Source organism: Schistocerca cancellata, chromosome 1 (genome assembly GCF_023864275.1).
Source record: "Schistocerca cancellata isolate TAMUIC-IGC-003103 chromosome 1, iqSchCanc2.1, whole genome shotgun sequence".
In the NCBI taxonomy this organism is placed as follows: Eukaryota; Metazoa; Arthropoda; class Insecta; order Orthoptera; family Acrididae; genus Schistocerca; species Schistocerca cancellata.
In genome coordinates, this window is record NC_064626.1 from 678,509,736 (window position 1) to 678,523,794 (window position 14,059).

Sequence of the window (14,059 nt, forward strand, 5' to 3'; positions counted from 1 at the left end):
GCTAACAAGGAGAACACGGCAAGTGCCATAACTTTATTTCCCAGAATTTCGCTCAGTGGAAGAGGAGCCTAAATAAGCGAACACGTGTCTCGGTATATCAGCAGATACTCGACCGTTTATGCGAAAACGGCCATCAAACTTTTCGACGTAATTTTAGTGCCTTTTAGCATGCTTGAAGCTCAGCCCACTTAATGGCAGACCGGCGCGGTAGCTCAGCATGTTCGGTCAGCGGGCTGTCCGCCAGAACGGGTGACATGTGACGTTCGCTCAGATCAAACGCAACGAACAAAATAAAAAAAAGACAGTGGCTAGCGTTGCGGCCTCCCAATTTTGCGTCCCGTATTTTATTCCCAATTACTATTTCTTATTTATGTTATTTTATTTTATCATTTATCTAGTCATGTCCGTAGACGGTACTACACGCATGTTTCTCATCAAGTTAGGGGGCACAAGGGCGTTATATTAATTGTAAAATTGCAGCTGGGTTTCACAATTGGTGTCATACATTTATTGTACGGTAAAACTTGATCAAAGTAGAAGTGCATCATTCGGAAATCTACCCGAGCCGTACAAGCATTTCAATACACTTTAATATGCTGATTTTTTTGTATAAAGCGGAAATTGACTTACGTGAAAACGGAATGCAGATATTAAGGCTCAATTAATAATTATCTGTACATTGCGTACAAGAGTTTACACAGTACAGCGGTCTTACAGTATACATTAGTTTTTCACGACTCTACGAGGACGCTGATGTTTAACACATAGACTGTACAGCTCTGTTAAGAGGCGCAAAACCACATTTGGTGGTGTGAACAGCAAACTGCGCCGCTTTGTGCAACGACGAACAAGTTACACGGAGTGTCGGTACGTCTAAGGAAATGATACGGTCGCGAGGGTTCTGTTCGTCGAGGTTTCTCGTTTAACGCTATTACTGACACTAACGAGTGCATATGGGAACATCGTTGCGCATCTACAAACACTATGCTGCAATCGGCGCTCGCCGGCCGCTGTGACCGAGCGGTTCTAGGGGCTTCGGTCGGGAACCACGCGACTGCTATGGTCGCAGGATCGAATCCTGCCTCTGGCATGGGTGTGTGTGATGTCCTTAGGTTAGTCAGGTTTAAGTAGTTCTAAGTCTAGGGGACTGATAACCTTAGATATTAAAAGGGGGGACGTACACGAAACTACAGTACTTTGAGAAGCATTTTATAAAAAAATATTTTTTTGAGATAATCAACCCAAATTTGGTACAGCTATTAAGAAATGTTATGAGCATATGTACATAAATTTTCATGTTTATTGAACATCTACATCTTTACTTATTAACAATTGATTTTTTCAAGAATGCTATTACAAATGTTCCGTTTTTGGAAAAACTGTAAAAGGAAAATTGATGAATTTTTGTACACACTTTCATACAGAATTATTACAGATATTTGTGGAACCGAATTTTGATATCTTCATTCATTACAATTTTACGGGTCTCCAAATTTCCCTGAAAAATAAAATATCAAATTTAAGGAATATATTCTACTATAAATGCCTTACTATTTTACTAAATGAATATTCCTTCCATAGAATTTTTCACTATAGTACTGACTAGTCATATGCCAAATTTAATTTCTCTACCCTTTGCGGTTTGTGAGAAAAAGGTACACGAAGTTACAAAAATGTAAGTTACAGGAAAACTGAATCAAAGATTCGACAGTGTTTGTATGAGGTCTTACCTTCTCTGTGTGAACTAGTGCAAGCCATATGCATACTCTTCATCTGCAAGCAGTCTCTTCTTTGGTTAATCTGTTGTTCAATTTTATTGGCATTAATTTCAGCCGCAGAAACTCTTCTGTCATCGATATCCTTCAGTACTGAATATGTGAAAGCTCCTGGTTGAAATCCTAGCCTCTGTAGAGTTGTTATTCTTCCAAGATTACCACTGTTAAAAACTAGACAAGCGTGTAGTACCGTCTACGGACATGACTAGATAAATGATAAAATAAAATGATCATATGCTGCAATTTTAGCAACAGTTATGGAAACAAATGTTGTTTTAGGGCAACGTTTCCGAATCAGTGAGTTGTAACTTTCATTAGGATTTTGAGTTTTTCCATGCATACACTTTCGTAGGAGGTCTGGCTCTGCTAAACACCTAAATGTTGGTTTTATAACATCTAACACAGGTAAACTGTGCTTGTGTGAATATTTGATGCCATCACGCTCAGCCAGTTTGAATTTGCACCATGATATGTCACACAAATTATGTACGGGTTTGTCATCTGTAGATAGTTTATGAAAATAAATAGACCACACAGCCTTCTGCATGTTCTTCAAATTTTAACTGTTGTCTCTTATAGCCTTGCCATAGTACACTTGTAAAGAATGAATTTCTTTGTCTGTGAGTCTGTTAGGACCACCTAAATGTTTTCCATCCTCCAGTTTCCTGCTTTTCAATTCACGTTTCAATTTTAAAAGCCTGCCTCCCATTCGTTTTTGCACATGGCCAACACATTCCAACTTTTCTATAGCACAACTAGGACCATAAGGTTTACTTTCCAAAACAGTTTTGAAGCTAGAGTCACAATCACCAAGGTATTTTGTGTATCTAACATCATACTTTTTCACACTTCGATGGAACATAACTTTCATAGCTCCAGGTTCCATTCCACCACTAGAACCAGAATAATTTGTACAGCACTCTTTCTTGTGTTCAACCTGCCACTTAGTTTCTTCCACTTCACCAGCTATCTTTTTGAGTTCACAGCTATAACAATATTTGCTCATTACCTGAATATCAAGAATTTTTCCAGTATCAACATTAATTACAGAAGACTCCATACAATGATGTATGTCCACGCTTCGTCCACGCTTCGTCCACGTTCCATCACATGACACACACAAATCTGTGTCTGGCGTTTTATCTGCTTCTGTCTTTAGTTCACTATTCATCTTCACAACTTCCTTTGCAGAGGATTTCAAGTTTTCTTCCACTTGCTCTTCAAGAGCACTTAGAAGTGCTTTATTTCCTGTGGTGTACCTAGCACTAGGTTGTGGCATGTTCATGATCCCACAAAACGGTCTGGTACCTTCTCTGCCTATGCCCAAACATCTCATGCCATATATTAAACGCATATTTGCTTCATATATGCGGTTACTTGATGCTGAAGTTCTGAAAGCAATATCTGAATGGCAGCTTTCACAAGTGAGATGCAAGTTACACACTATTCCAATTTCGTTTTCTTCGTCATATAATCTCAAACTTTTTGCACCACAGTTAGCACATACACATGCAGATGATATATCAGACAGAAGTTTCAAATCAATAAGCCTAAAACCACTAGTAGCTTGAGTGTCTGAGCCACACTCACCACTTGATAGACCGCTGTCAATTTTCCTTTTCGAAGCACTCGCTTTTTTGGCTGGAGTCGAGTATTCATTTGTTAGTAGGGACTAGTTTCATCTTTACATCGAGAAGCACGACAGGTACTAACCTTTCTAAACACCTTACTAGAACGAGGCATGCTCCAAAATATAACAGGTCTATTCACCACTTTCGTAAAAGTTTATACGAAACAACACTCGTAAACAAACGCTATAAACCAAAGAATATAACATCGACGGCAGAGATGTTATTCCACAGCCTTCTTGATGTAGTATACAAACGCTCCCTGCATTGTGACTGCACAAAAATGAAAAAAAAAACAGCATAAATAGATAATACGAGAGAATGAAGAAGAAGATGATGGCCTGGCCCTGTGCAAGCTATTACAATTTTTTTTTTTCGCATTTAGAAGCGGAACTAGAACGTAATAGTTGGTAACTGAAATTTCAATACTATGTAGTAAATGAAGAGCCAATAAAAAAATTCAAAGTTTTGGTCATTTTCGTGTACGTCCCCCCTTAGTCCCATAGCGCTTGGAGCCATTTGCAATCGGCACAGTGAAAGAGGTGCGTGTCTTTCCGTTAGACAATGGTTTTACCCAGCAATATCAAGCATTCCAGAGAAACGCACTACCTGCATTATTTTCTGCCAGTTTCAGTAACACTGTAAGTGATATACAGACGAACAAAATATATGTGTCGCTAATACTTAACTAAACGTTTGGCGTAATCAATGGGAGTGAGGACAAACTCTCTGTGCGCGAAGTGATATTGTTCCAAATGAGATAAAACCCAAATATATGCTGCTGTAAGAAGCCAGGACAAGATAAGGGAAGATGACGGGAAGTGAAGAAATTAACGAGATGTGTGGGAATTGTTCGTAAGCTCGCGGGCAAAAACATACCTTTGTTTCTTTAGTGGAGGATTCGGGAGCGAAAACAGATGCCGTTGATGAACAGAGAATTCAGGTAATTTATTCTACAGTATCTAATATCAAATAGTAGAAATAATACATAGCTTAACTGCTGTATTTGCAGCGTCAGTTGCCAACAGTACATCTGAATGTAGAAATATACACAGATACAAAAGACTTCTAAAGCTGTCATTCTTCAATACAATGTCTATTCACCATATGTCGATCCCCGACCACTATGTAAGTCTGAAAAATGTTACTCAACTGCCAAACACACAAAAAGAACCACAGTAGGATGGAGCTCCGTAGAGGGTATGCTTGCATCTCATTGGCAGCGGCGTATTGTTGTTATATTATTATTATTATTATTTTCAGCGCCCTCGTGCCGCGCTGGCAGTTGTAGGTCACGCGATGGCGTAAATGGCAGCGCGTATTTGAAAGTGCGGCCGACCTAATGGCGGCGATACCGCAGTCTGGATCCATGTTGCAGACTGGGGCTCTCACAGTCTCTAAAGAACTTGGAACAACGGCGATTAAGACATCCACAGGATGGTTGGTCAGTCTCGAAGTTAGGCAGAACATTTCGTGGAATGAAGTGTGTGAGGAAGCTAAGGATATGCAGGAAAGTGTAGCAACAGAATGGAAGACAACAGAGTACAACCTAAGTCCGAATTATGACCCGAAAGACGTGTTCAGTGTCGATGAAACGGCACTGTTTTATCACACACAGCCATCAAAATCTCTAGCAATTCGAGGCGAAAAGTGCACCTTCGGAAAAATGTCGAAGGAAAGACTCAATGTAATGTTGGTGGAAACATGTTAGGTGAAATGGAGAAGCCACTGGTGACTGGAAAGACAGCAAAACCGCGTTGGTTCGGAAACATAGACGTCAGTAAGCTTCCAGTCACATGCCGAAGCAATAAAAAGGCATGAATGGTGATTGGTTCTATGAAGAGTGGCTGGTCTCTTTCAGTACCAAAATGCACAAAGGGAGTCACCACGTTCACCTTTTCCTTGACAATGCAACCGGCCATAAAACTTGAAATTGGCTTGATTCTTGCGAGGTTCAATCATCCTCACACAATTCGCGGACCAGGGTGTTATTTACACTTTCAAGTCCCTTTATAGGCGGTTACTGATCCAGTATCTTATTCTTAGTGATGGAGCTGAAAGTGCATTTACTCTTGCACAGTCTGTTTCCGCCTTGCATGCAGTAAATGTGAAAATAAAGCCAAGAACTGTTACCAAGTGCGTCAACGAAGCGGGGTTTGGAGGTCAAGAACAAGACGTTTCTGTGGCCATCGAAGCATACGAAAATGCAGCAGCTGCCGCTGAATTAATTAAAATACGAAACATTTCACGTAGTGAAGATGACTACGTTTTACGTAATGGCTTTCTGTCAGCACACTCCACTTTTATCAGCAATAGATTTAATAGAAATCCGCAATACAGTAGATGATCAGGGAGAAACAAAAGAAGAGCAAAATGATGTCCCTAGCAAGTAATAAGCTTGAAGAAGCTATTGTGATAGGAGCGTTACTGTTTACAATATATATAAATGACGTAGTAGAAAGCGTCGAATGCTCTCTAAGGCTGTTCGCAGATGATGCGGTTGTCTATAACAAACTAGCAACGCCAGAAGATAGTAACGATTTGCAGAATGACCTCCACAGAACTGATGAATGATGTAGGTTCTGGCAGTTGATCTTAAACGTAAATAAATGTAACATACTAAGCAAACATAGGAAAAGAAATCCACTGCTGTATAGCTACACTATTGATGAGAAACCGCTGGAAACAGTGTCTGCTGTAAAATATCTAGAAGCAACCTTAAGTGGAAAGACCATGTGAAACAAATAGTGGGAAAAGCAGATGCCAGACTCAGATTCATAGGAAGAATCATAAGGCTATGTAACACATCCAAGAAGGAAGTGGCTAATAAGGCGCTTGTTCAATCCATTCTTGAGTGTTGTTCATCTATCTGGGATCCCTACCAGAAAGGACTGATAGAAGAGATAGAGAAGATCCAACGAATAGCGGCACATGTCGTCACGGGATCGTTTAGTCGGCACAAGAGCATTACGGAGATGCTCAATAAATTCCATTGGCAGACGTTACACGAGAGGCGTTGTGCATCACGGAGAGATTTATTTTTGAAATTTCGAGAGAGCACTTTCCGGGAAGAGTCGGACAGCATATTACTTCCACCTACATACGTGTCGCGTAATGACCAAGAGGAGAAACTTCGAGAAATTAGAGCCAATACAGCAGCTTACCGGCAATCACTCTTCCCACGCGCTATTCGTGAGTGGAACAGCGTTGGAGGAATCAGATAGTGATACCGAAAGTACCCTCCGCTATACAACATTAGGTGGCTTGCGGAGTATGATGTAGACGGCGTGCATAAACGATGTAATGCAATTTGCAACACTCACAAATTCTCCCAAAAAGCAATTGGAACTATTGTACAGTGCAAAAAACTGCGCAGAAAGATACAATTTTGAACAGGAAATTCAAACTGGATTCGAACAGGCCTCGGAAGGCCTAACAGTACCGACCGGCCGCCGTGTTATCCTCAGCCCTTAGACGTCACCAGATGCGGATACGGAGGGGCATGATCAGCACACGGCTCTCCCGGCCGTTGTCAGTTTTCATGACCCCGTATTTCGTATCAGTCAGTTAATTGTCTAGAGTTCTATTCTACAATACACCGTAAATGAAAATCTACTGTGCAGGACTGAAGCTACGTACTGTAAGCGGGCTGCTTCTGTGTTGGCAGCGCTGTGTAGCGCTTTTCATTGGGTCTCTGACTGCGCTTTCTTTGTAAGAGACTATGTGGCTTATTGGACTCGTTGTAGGATGTTAATCGCCAGTAGTGTTGGGCAGTTGGAAGTTAGTCGCCAGAAGTGATGGGAGTGCTGTTGGGCAGTTGGAGGTGAACACCCAGCATTGATGGATGTTAGATGTGAGAAGTTAGCATTGATGGAGGGCAGAGGTCTGAAGCGTTAGCGTAGGCTAACGATCTGTACATTTTAGACTTGGAGATTGAATATTATTCAGATTACATACCTTTGTAATAGATGTCAATGACAGTTTATATTCGTGTTTGAGCTGGATGTCACATTATTAAGCTCTATTAAATAATAATTTTATGATCTACATTCTTTAAAAAAAGGATCACTAGGAAACGAAAGAAGCATAAGGAGAAGTGACTGATAACAGCAGCTGTGTACATAATTTCCTTTTCAAGGACTTGGTAATTTTTTGGTAGAACAAGTTGTTGTGGTGCATCACTTTAGTGGTAAGATGTGACATAGGCATTAAGATGTAAAAAGACATTACCTTATCTGCATTGCTATCTTTACTGTAATACTTTTTCTGCTTGTGCTTTGTTATGTTTAGGTATAAATTATTCCATTTGCTGCTACTACTTGCCAGGCATTGTATTACTGAATGTTACTTTGTACTACTCTTATAAGCCAGTTTTACCACTGATTTATTTTTCTTGTTTGCTGCACATTGCCTTATATTAGTTGTAATGTTGCATTTGCTTTGATAATTTAGGTATACTGCTGCTTGTTTTGCCAATTTGCATTTTTTTGTCATTGCTGTTTGTGTTAACTGTTTTGTGCTTATGTATTGCATCGTTCTCTAGTTTATATATCTGAGCTCAGTAGATTTAAGTTAGCTTAAGAGGGAGTAGGCTATATAAGAGAATGAGTTGTGGTGAACTGGGAAAAAATGTATTGAGAAGCTATAAAAAAAAAAGTTTCGCCAAAGAGTGTTGTATATTGAGGAATAATTATTTTGAAAGAGGAAATGAAATTATAAGTAGGGTTTAGGTGTTGTGTTGTGTGATGTCCTTAGGTTAGTTAGGTTTAAGTAGTTCTATGTTCTAGGGGACTGATGACCATAGCTGTTAGGTCCCATAGTGCTCAGAGCCACGAGGGTTTAGGGACAACAGGTTTAGGTAGAATTTTCTTGGAAACAAATGATGAAGTAAGATAATGGAAAATGATGAGGTAAGAAATATGTGAAAGTCAATACAGAAAGCATGCTTAGATAGGATTTTTTTGTGGGAACAAATGTTGAAGAGGGAAGATCTGTAGAATGAAGTTTTGGGTTGGACTGCAGTACCAAATGTTATACTGAAAACAGACCTTGTCCTTTCCTTTTGTGTTATTCCGCTATGTGTTTATGTGTACCCTTGTGTATCTGTGTTTTTCCTGTATCTGTGAATTTACCTGGTAAGATTAATCGAATTTTTCTATTCTAGTACTAATCTCCATTCATTACGATGAGGAATACTGTTATCCTCAAATCTAATACATTCTTTCGGTTAGAATGATGTATAGACATTATTTATTCTGTTCTGCTCTCTTTTAATGGTTATGTGTCAATTTAATATTTCAATTGATATTCTCATGTTTCATTTATTTACTTATGTGACAATTCCTGGAATACTCATGTATATGCTTATTTCTATTCCTTTGTAAAGCCTGTATTACTATAAATGTATCTGTATTATCATGTGCTTTAAAGATGTTTTCTGTACCTTTGTAATTGTATTCCCATGCTATAAAATTGTAAATTGTATAGACACCAGTTCTTCAGACTAAGTAAATGGTAGGGATTCATTTTACTGCACACATTTCTGTTGGTCATGCTATATGTGTAAAATCTCAGAGGCTAAATGACTGTGTTAGCGTTTGTATGTGTGTTGATAATTCAGCAAGGGACTGGTTAACAGCATTGCTGGTTCTAAGGACATTGCAAAAAAAATTAGTGAGTGCAGAAGTGGTGGCTTATGGACTTGCTTTATTATCCACAAGACTCTTCAATTGTGACTGTGCACCCCACTACTGTGGGTCTGCACCCTTGGTGGCCCACTACTACCATAATCTCTACAAGAAATACTGTGGATCTGCTCTGTGGTGACCTACTTATTCTACCAATATTCTCCAGGGCTTCGACTGACTCTGCTGTGGGTTTGCTCTGTTGTGGCCCATTACCAATATTCATGTCAAGAGTCAGCGCTGTTTCCGTTGGGAAGACAACACTTCAAGACTGCATGGAGATCCACCACTTGCGTGTGTATTTTCATTTACTACTCAGACTTTGTGCATAAACCTGTGATAGACTACTACTCTGATATATGATTAGGACTGTCTTTAGGGACTGTGAAAACAATATTTGCTTTTGACCAACAGTGCATTAATAATTGTGTGCATTTGATCTATTTGATATTGTTAATATAAAAAATTTTACAAATTGATCCTGGCCACAGCCCAAAATAATTAGTAAAATTTTTTGTGGGAAGCAGGGGGGGCTATGTAAGTGGGCTACTTCTGTGTTGGCATCGCTGTGTAGCGCTTTGCATTGGATCGCTGACTGCGTTTTCTTTGTGGTTGATTGGACGTTGGAGGTGAACACCCAGCAGTGATGGATGTTAGATGTGAGAAGTTAGCATTGATAGAGGTTCTGAAGTGTGAGCGTAGGCTAATGATCTGCACGTGTTCGACTGCATATTATTCATGATTATAGACCTTTATACTAGATGTCAATGACGATTTATATTGGTGTTTGAACTGAATGTCACATTATTAAGATAAAAAATACATTATTAGGTTTGCAATAAAATCTTTCCTTTGCTAACCACATGCCTATTAGTAGTTAGTGGCTTTAGTAGTTAGAATATTTTATTTAGCTGGCAGTATTGACGCTCGCCGTATTGCAGTAGTTCGCGTAATAAAGATTTTTGTGAGGTAAGTGCTTAATGAAATGTATAGGTTATTGACAGGATCGCTTCTTATTCAGGGTTATTCTTTTGTATTGATGATTTGAAGTCTGGTTGTCAGTTTTTTTTTTCTGAGCAGTCAGATTGCGTTGAGCTAGAATATTGTGGGTCAGTGTTGACATGATAAGAAAAAGTAAAGAGAGAGTAGGCTCAGTATGTTCAGTTTTACTCAGAACCAAATAACGTAGAAGTTTCATTTTCTCAGTCATTCAGTAGTTTAAGTACAGACACACTCATTTAAACAGAGAAGTTTCAGTACATTTGGGCAAAATTCCAAATTTATCATTTTGTCGTGACATCCGACAAATTCTACGTAGCCTAGTGAGTTTTGTGTAATAGGGAAACTTGTCCAATTTGGTAAGTTATTTTAGTCCCTTGTGATTTCGTGTTATGAGCAAGTTTTACTATACAATATATGTGTGTATGGCATTTTCAGGTGTTACAATATTTTTAAATTGTTGTATTCTTATATTTAATTCTTATATTTTTAACTTATGTTTATCCTTCAGGAAGATATGTTTCATTCCTTCGGATGATACGGATCGTAGAAACATGCGAATCATAGTTACTCCGAACACCATGAGAATCGCGCGAAGGCAGATTAGCCACAGCGAAATTCAAAACGTAGAGACCAAATACCTTGGCACACACATTTGTCTATTTTACTGATTGTGGAAACGCCAAGTCTGTAACTATAATGCTGATTTTATATCTTTCTGGAAAAGCGGCTAGTGTATACTTAACGTAAAGAATAATGGAAGAAATAAAGGGAACAACCCTACATTAGGACCATTCCATGCCCAGTGGTCTGCAATGGGAAAGCATTCCCGCATGATCATCACACTTCTTGATGAAACTATGTACGAACATTTTTACATATCCTCAACTAACAATGGCAGTGCTCTACTTTCGCGAATTACTTCTTGTGGAAATGTAGTCACTTGTTTCAGCCCATAGCGCACCTTTGCACAGTGCGCCTACGGTTTTCGACAACATTGAGATATTCTTTCCCACTCACTTGACCAACATTTGTATAGGCTGAATACATTCTCGGAAGGACGTATTACGGCGTTGAATGGAATTCTTCATTCGTGCATGTAGATCGTCAAAAGTTCGTAAATTCATCCGAAAAATAATTAAAAAACTTATGTTCATTTCCCTTTAATTCCTCAAAAAGAACAAAGAATGCACCCACTTCGTCTCTTCTCATATTGAGTGGATGACCCACCCAATGCATTCATCTTCTGTTTTTCAAACGCCTGTACAAGAGATACCACGCTAATAGCCGGTCGTGCTCCATTTGTAGTCGAGGTTGACTGAATATACACAATACACGGATGGACGGTAGGACATGCCGTGCGGCTGTCGGCTAAGTTTGAAGAGGCGGTAGGTCCTCTGTCGGCCCGGCAAAAATGCCGGCTTGTCGGCTGCCGGTTTGATGTGAAATAAGCCTAAGCGATGACTACATTATACGACAGTCAACAGCAGCAGCGGTAGGATTCGTTATGAATAGGAAGGTAGAGCAAAGAGTGTGTTACAGAGAACATTTCAGTGACAGGGTTTTTCTTATCAGAAGCGACAGCAAACGAACACCGACAACGATATTTCAGGTAAAGAGCTATAGAAATTATATGAAGATATTGAAAGGGTAATACAAAACATAATATGAGATGAAAATTTAATAGTCATGGGGGATTGGAATGCAGTTGTAGGATAAGGTGTAGAAGAAAAGGTTACGGGAGAATATGGTCATGGGGTTAGGAATGAGGGAGGAGAAATATTTATTGAGGTCTGTAATAAATTTCAGCTAGTAATAGCGAATGCTCCGTTCAAGAATCATAAGAGGAGCTGGTATACTTGGAAAAGGCCGGGGGATATAGACAGAGATTCCGAAATCAGATACTGGATTGTAAGACGTATCCAGCAGCAGATGTAGATTCAGATCACAATGTAGTAGTGATGAAGAGCAGGCTGAAGTTGAAGAGATTAGTCAGGAAGAATCAATATGCAAGGAAGTGGGTTACGGAAGTACTAAGGGGTGACAACATACGCTTGAAGTTGTCCAAGGCTATAGATACAGCAACAAGGAATAGCTTAGTAGGCAGTACAGTTGAAGAGGAATGGACGTTTCTAAAAAGGACAACCACAGAAGTGGAAAGAGAAACGTAAGTACAAAAAAGGTAAAAGCGAAGAAACCATGGTAACAGAAGAAATACTTCAGTTGATGGATGAAAGAAGGAAGTTTAAAAATGTTCCGGAAAATTCAGGAATACAGGAATTCAAGTCGCTGAGGAATGAAATAAATAGGAAATGCAGGGGGAGCTAAGGCTAAATGACTGCATGAAAAATGTGAAGAAATCGAAAAAGAAATGATTGTCAGAAGGACTGACTCAGCATACAGGAAAGTCAACCTTCCGTGACATTAAAAGCAAGGGTTGTAACATTTAAGAGTGCAACGGGAATTCTACTGTTAAATGCAGCTGAGAGAGCGGATAGATGGAAAGAGTACATTGAAGGCCTCTGTGATGGGGAAGATATGTCTTATGTGATAGATGAAGAAACAGGAGTCGATTTAGAAGAGACAGGGGATCCAGTATTAGAATCACGCTTTAAAAGAGCTTTGAAGGACTTTAGATCAAATAAGGCGCAAGAGATGGTTAACATTCCATCAGAATTTCTAAAATCACTGGGGGAAGTGGCCACAAATGACTATTCACATTGATGTATAGAATGTATAAGTCTGGTTGCATATCAGCTGACTTTTGTAAAAATATCATTCTCACAATTCCGAAGACTGCAAGAGCTGACAAGTGCCAGAATTATCGCACAACCAGCTTAACAGCTGATGCATCCAAGTTCTTGACAAGAATAAAACACAGAACAACGAAAACGAAAATTGAGGATATGCTAGTTTGGCTTTAGAAAAGGCGATTTTGACGTTGCGATCGATAATGCAAGAAAGACTAAAGAAAAATCAAGACACATTCATAAGATTTGTGAAGCTGGAAAAAGCGTTCAACAACGTAAAATAGTGCAAGATGTACGAAATTCTGAAAAAAATTGGCGTAAGCTATAGGGAGAGATGGGTAATACACAATATGTACAAGAGCGAACAATAAGAGTGGACGACCAAGTGAGAAACGCTCGGATTAAAAAGGGCGTAAGACAGAGACGTTGTCTTTCGCCTCTACTGTCCTATCTGCACAGCGAAGAAGCAATGACGGAAATAAAAGAAAGGTTCAGGAGTGGAATTAAAATTCAACGTGAAAGGATATCAATGATACGATTCGCTGATGACATTGCTATCCTCAGTGAAAGTTAGAAGAATTACATGATTTGCTGAATGAAATGAACAGTCTAAAGACTACAGAAAATGGATTGGGAGTAAATCTAAGAAAGGCGGAAATGATGAGAAGTACCAGAAACGAGAACAGAGAGAAACTTAACATCAGGATTGATGGACACAAAGTGGATGAAGTTAAGGAGTTCTGCTACCTAGGCAGCAAAATAACTACTGAAGGATGGAGCAAGAAGGACATAAAAAGCAGACTAGCACTGGAAAACAGGCATTCCAGGCCAAGAGAAGTCTAGTACTACAAACATAGATCTTAATTTGAGGAAGAAATATCTGTGACTGTACGTCTGGAGTACAGGATTATATGGTAGTGAAACATGGATTCTGGGAAAACCGGAACAAATACAATCGGATCATTTGAAATGGGGTGCTACAGACGAATGTTGAAAATTAGGTGGACTGATAAGGAATGAGGAGGTTCAGCACAGAATCGGAAAGAAAAGAAATATGTGGAAAACACCGACAAGGAGAAGAGACAAGGTGATAGGTTATCTGTTAAGACTTCAGGGAATGACTTCCATGGTACTAGAGGGAGCTGTAGAGGGCAATAACTGTAGAGGAAGACAGAGATTGGAATACGTCCAGCAAATAATTGGGGACATAGGTTGCAAGTCTA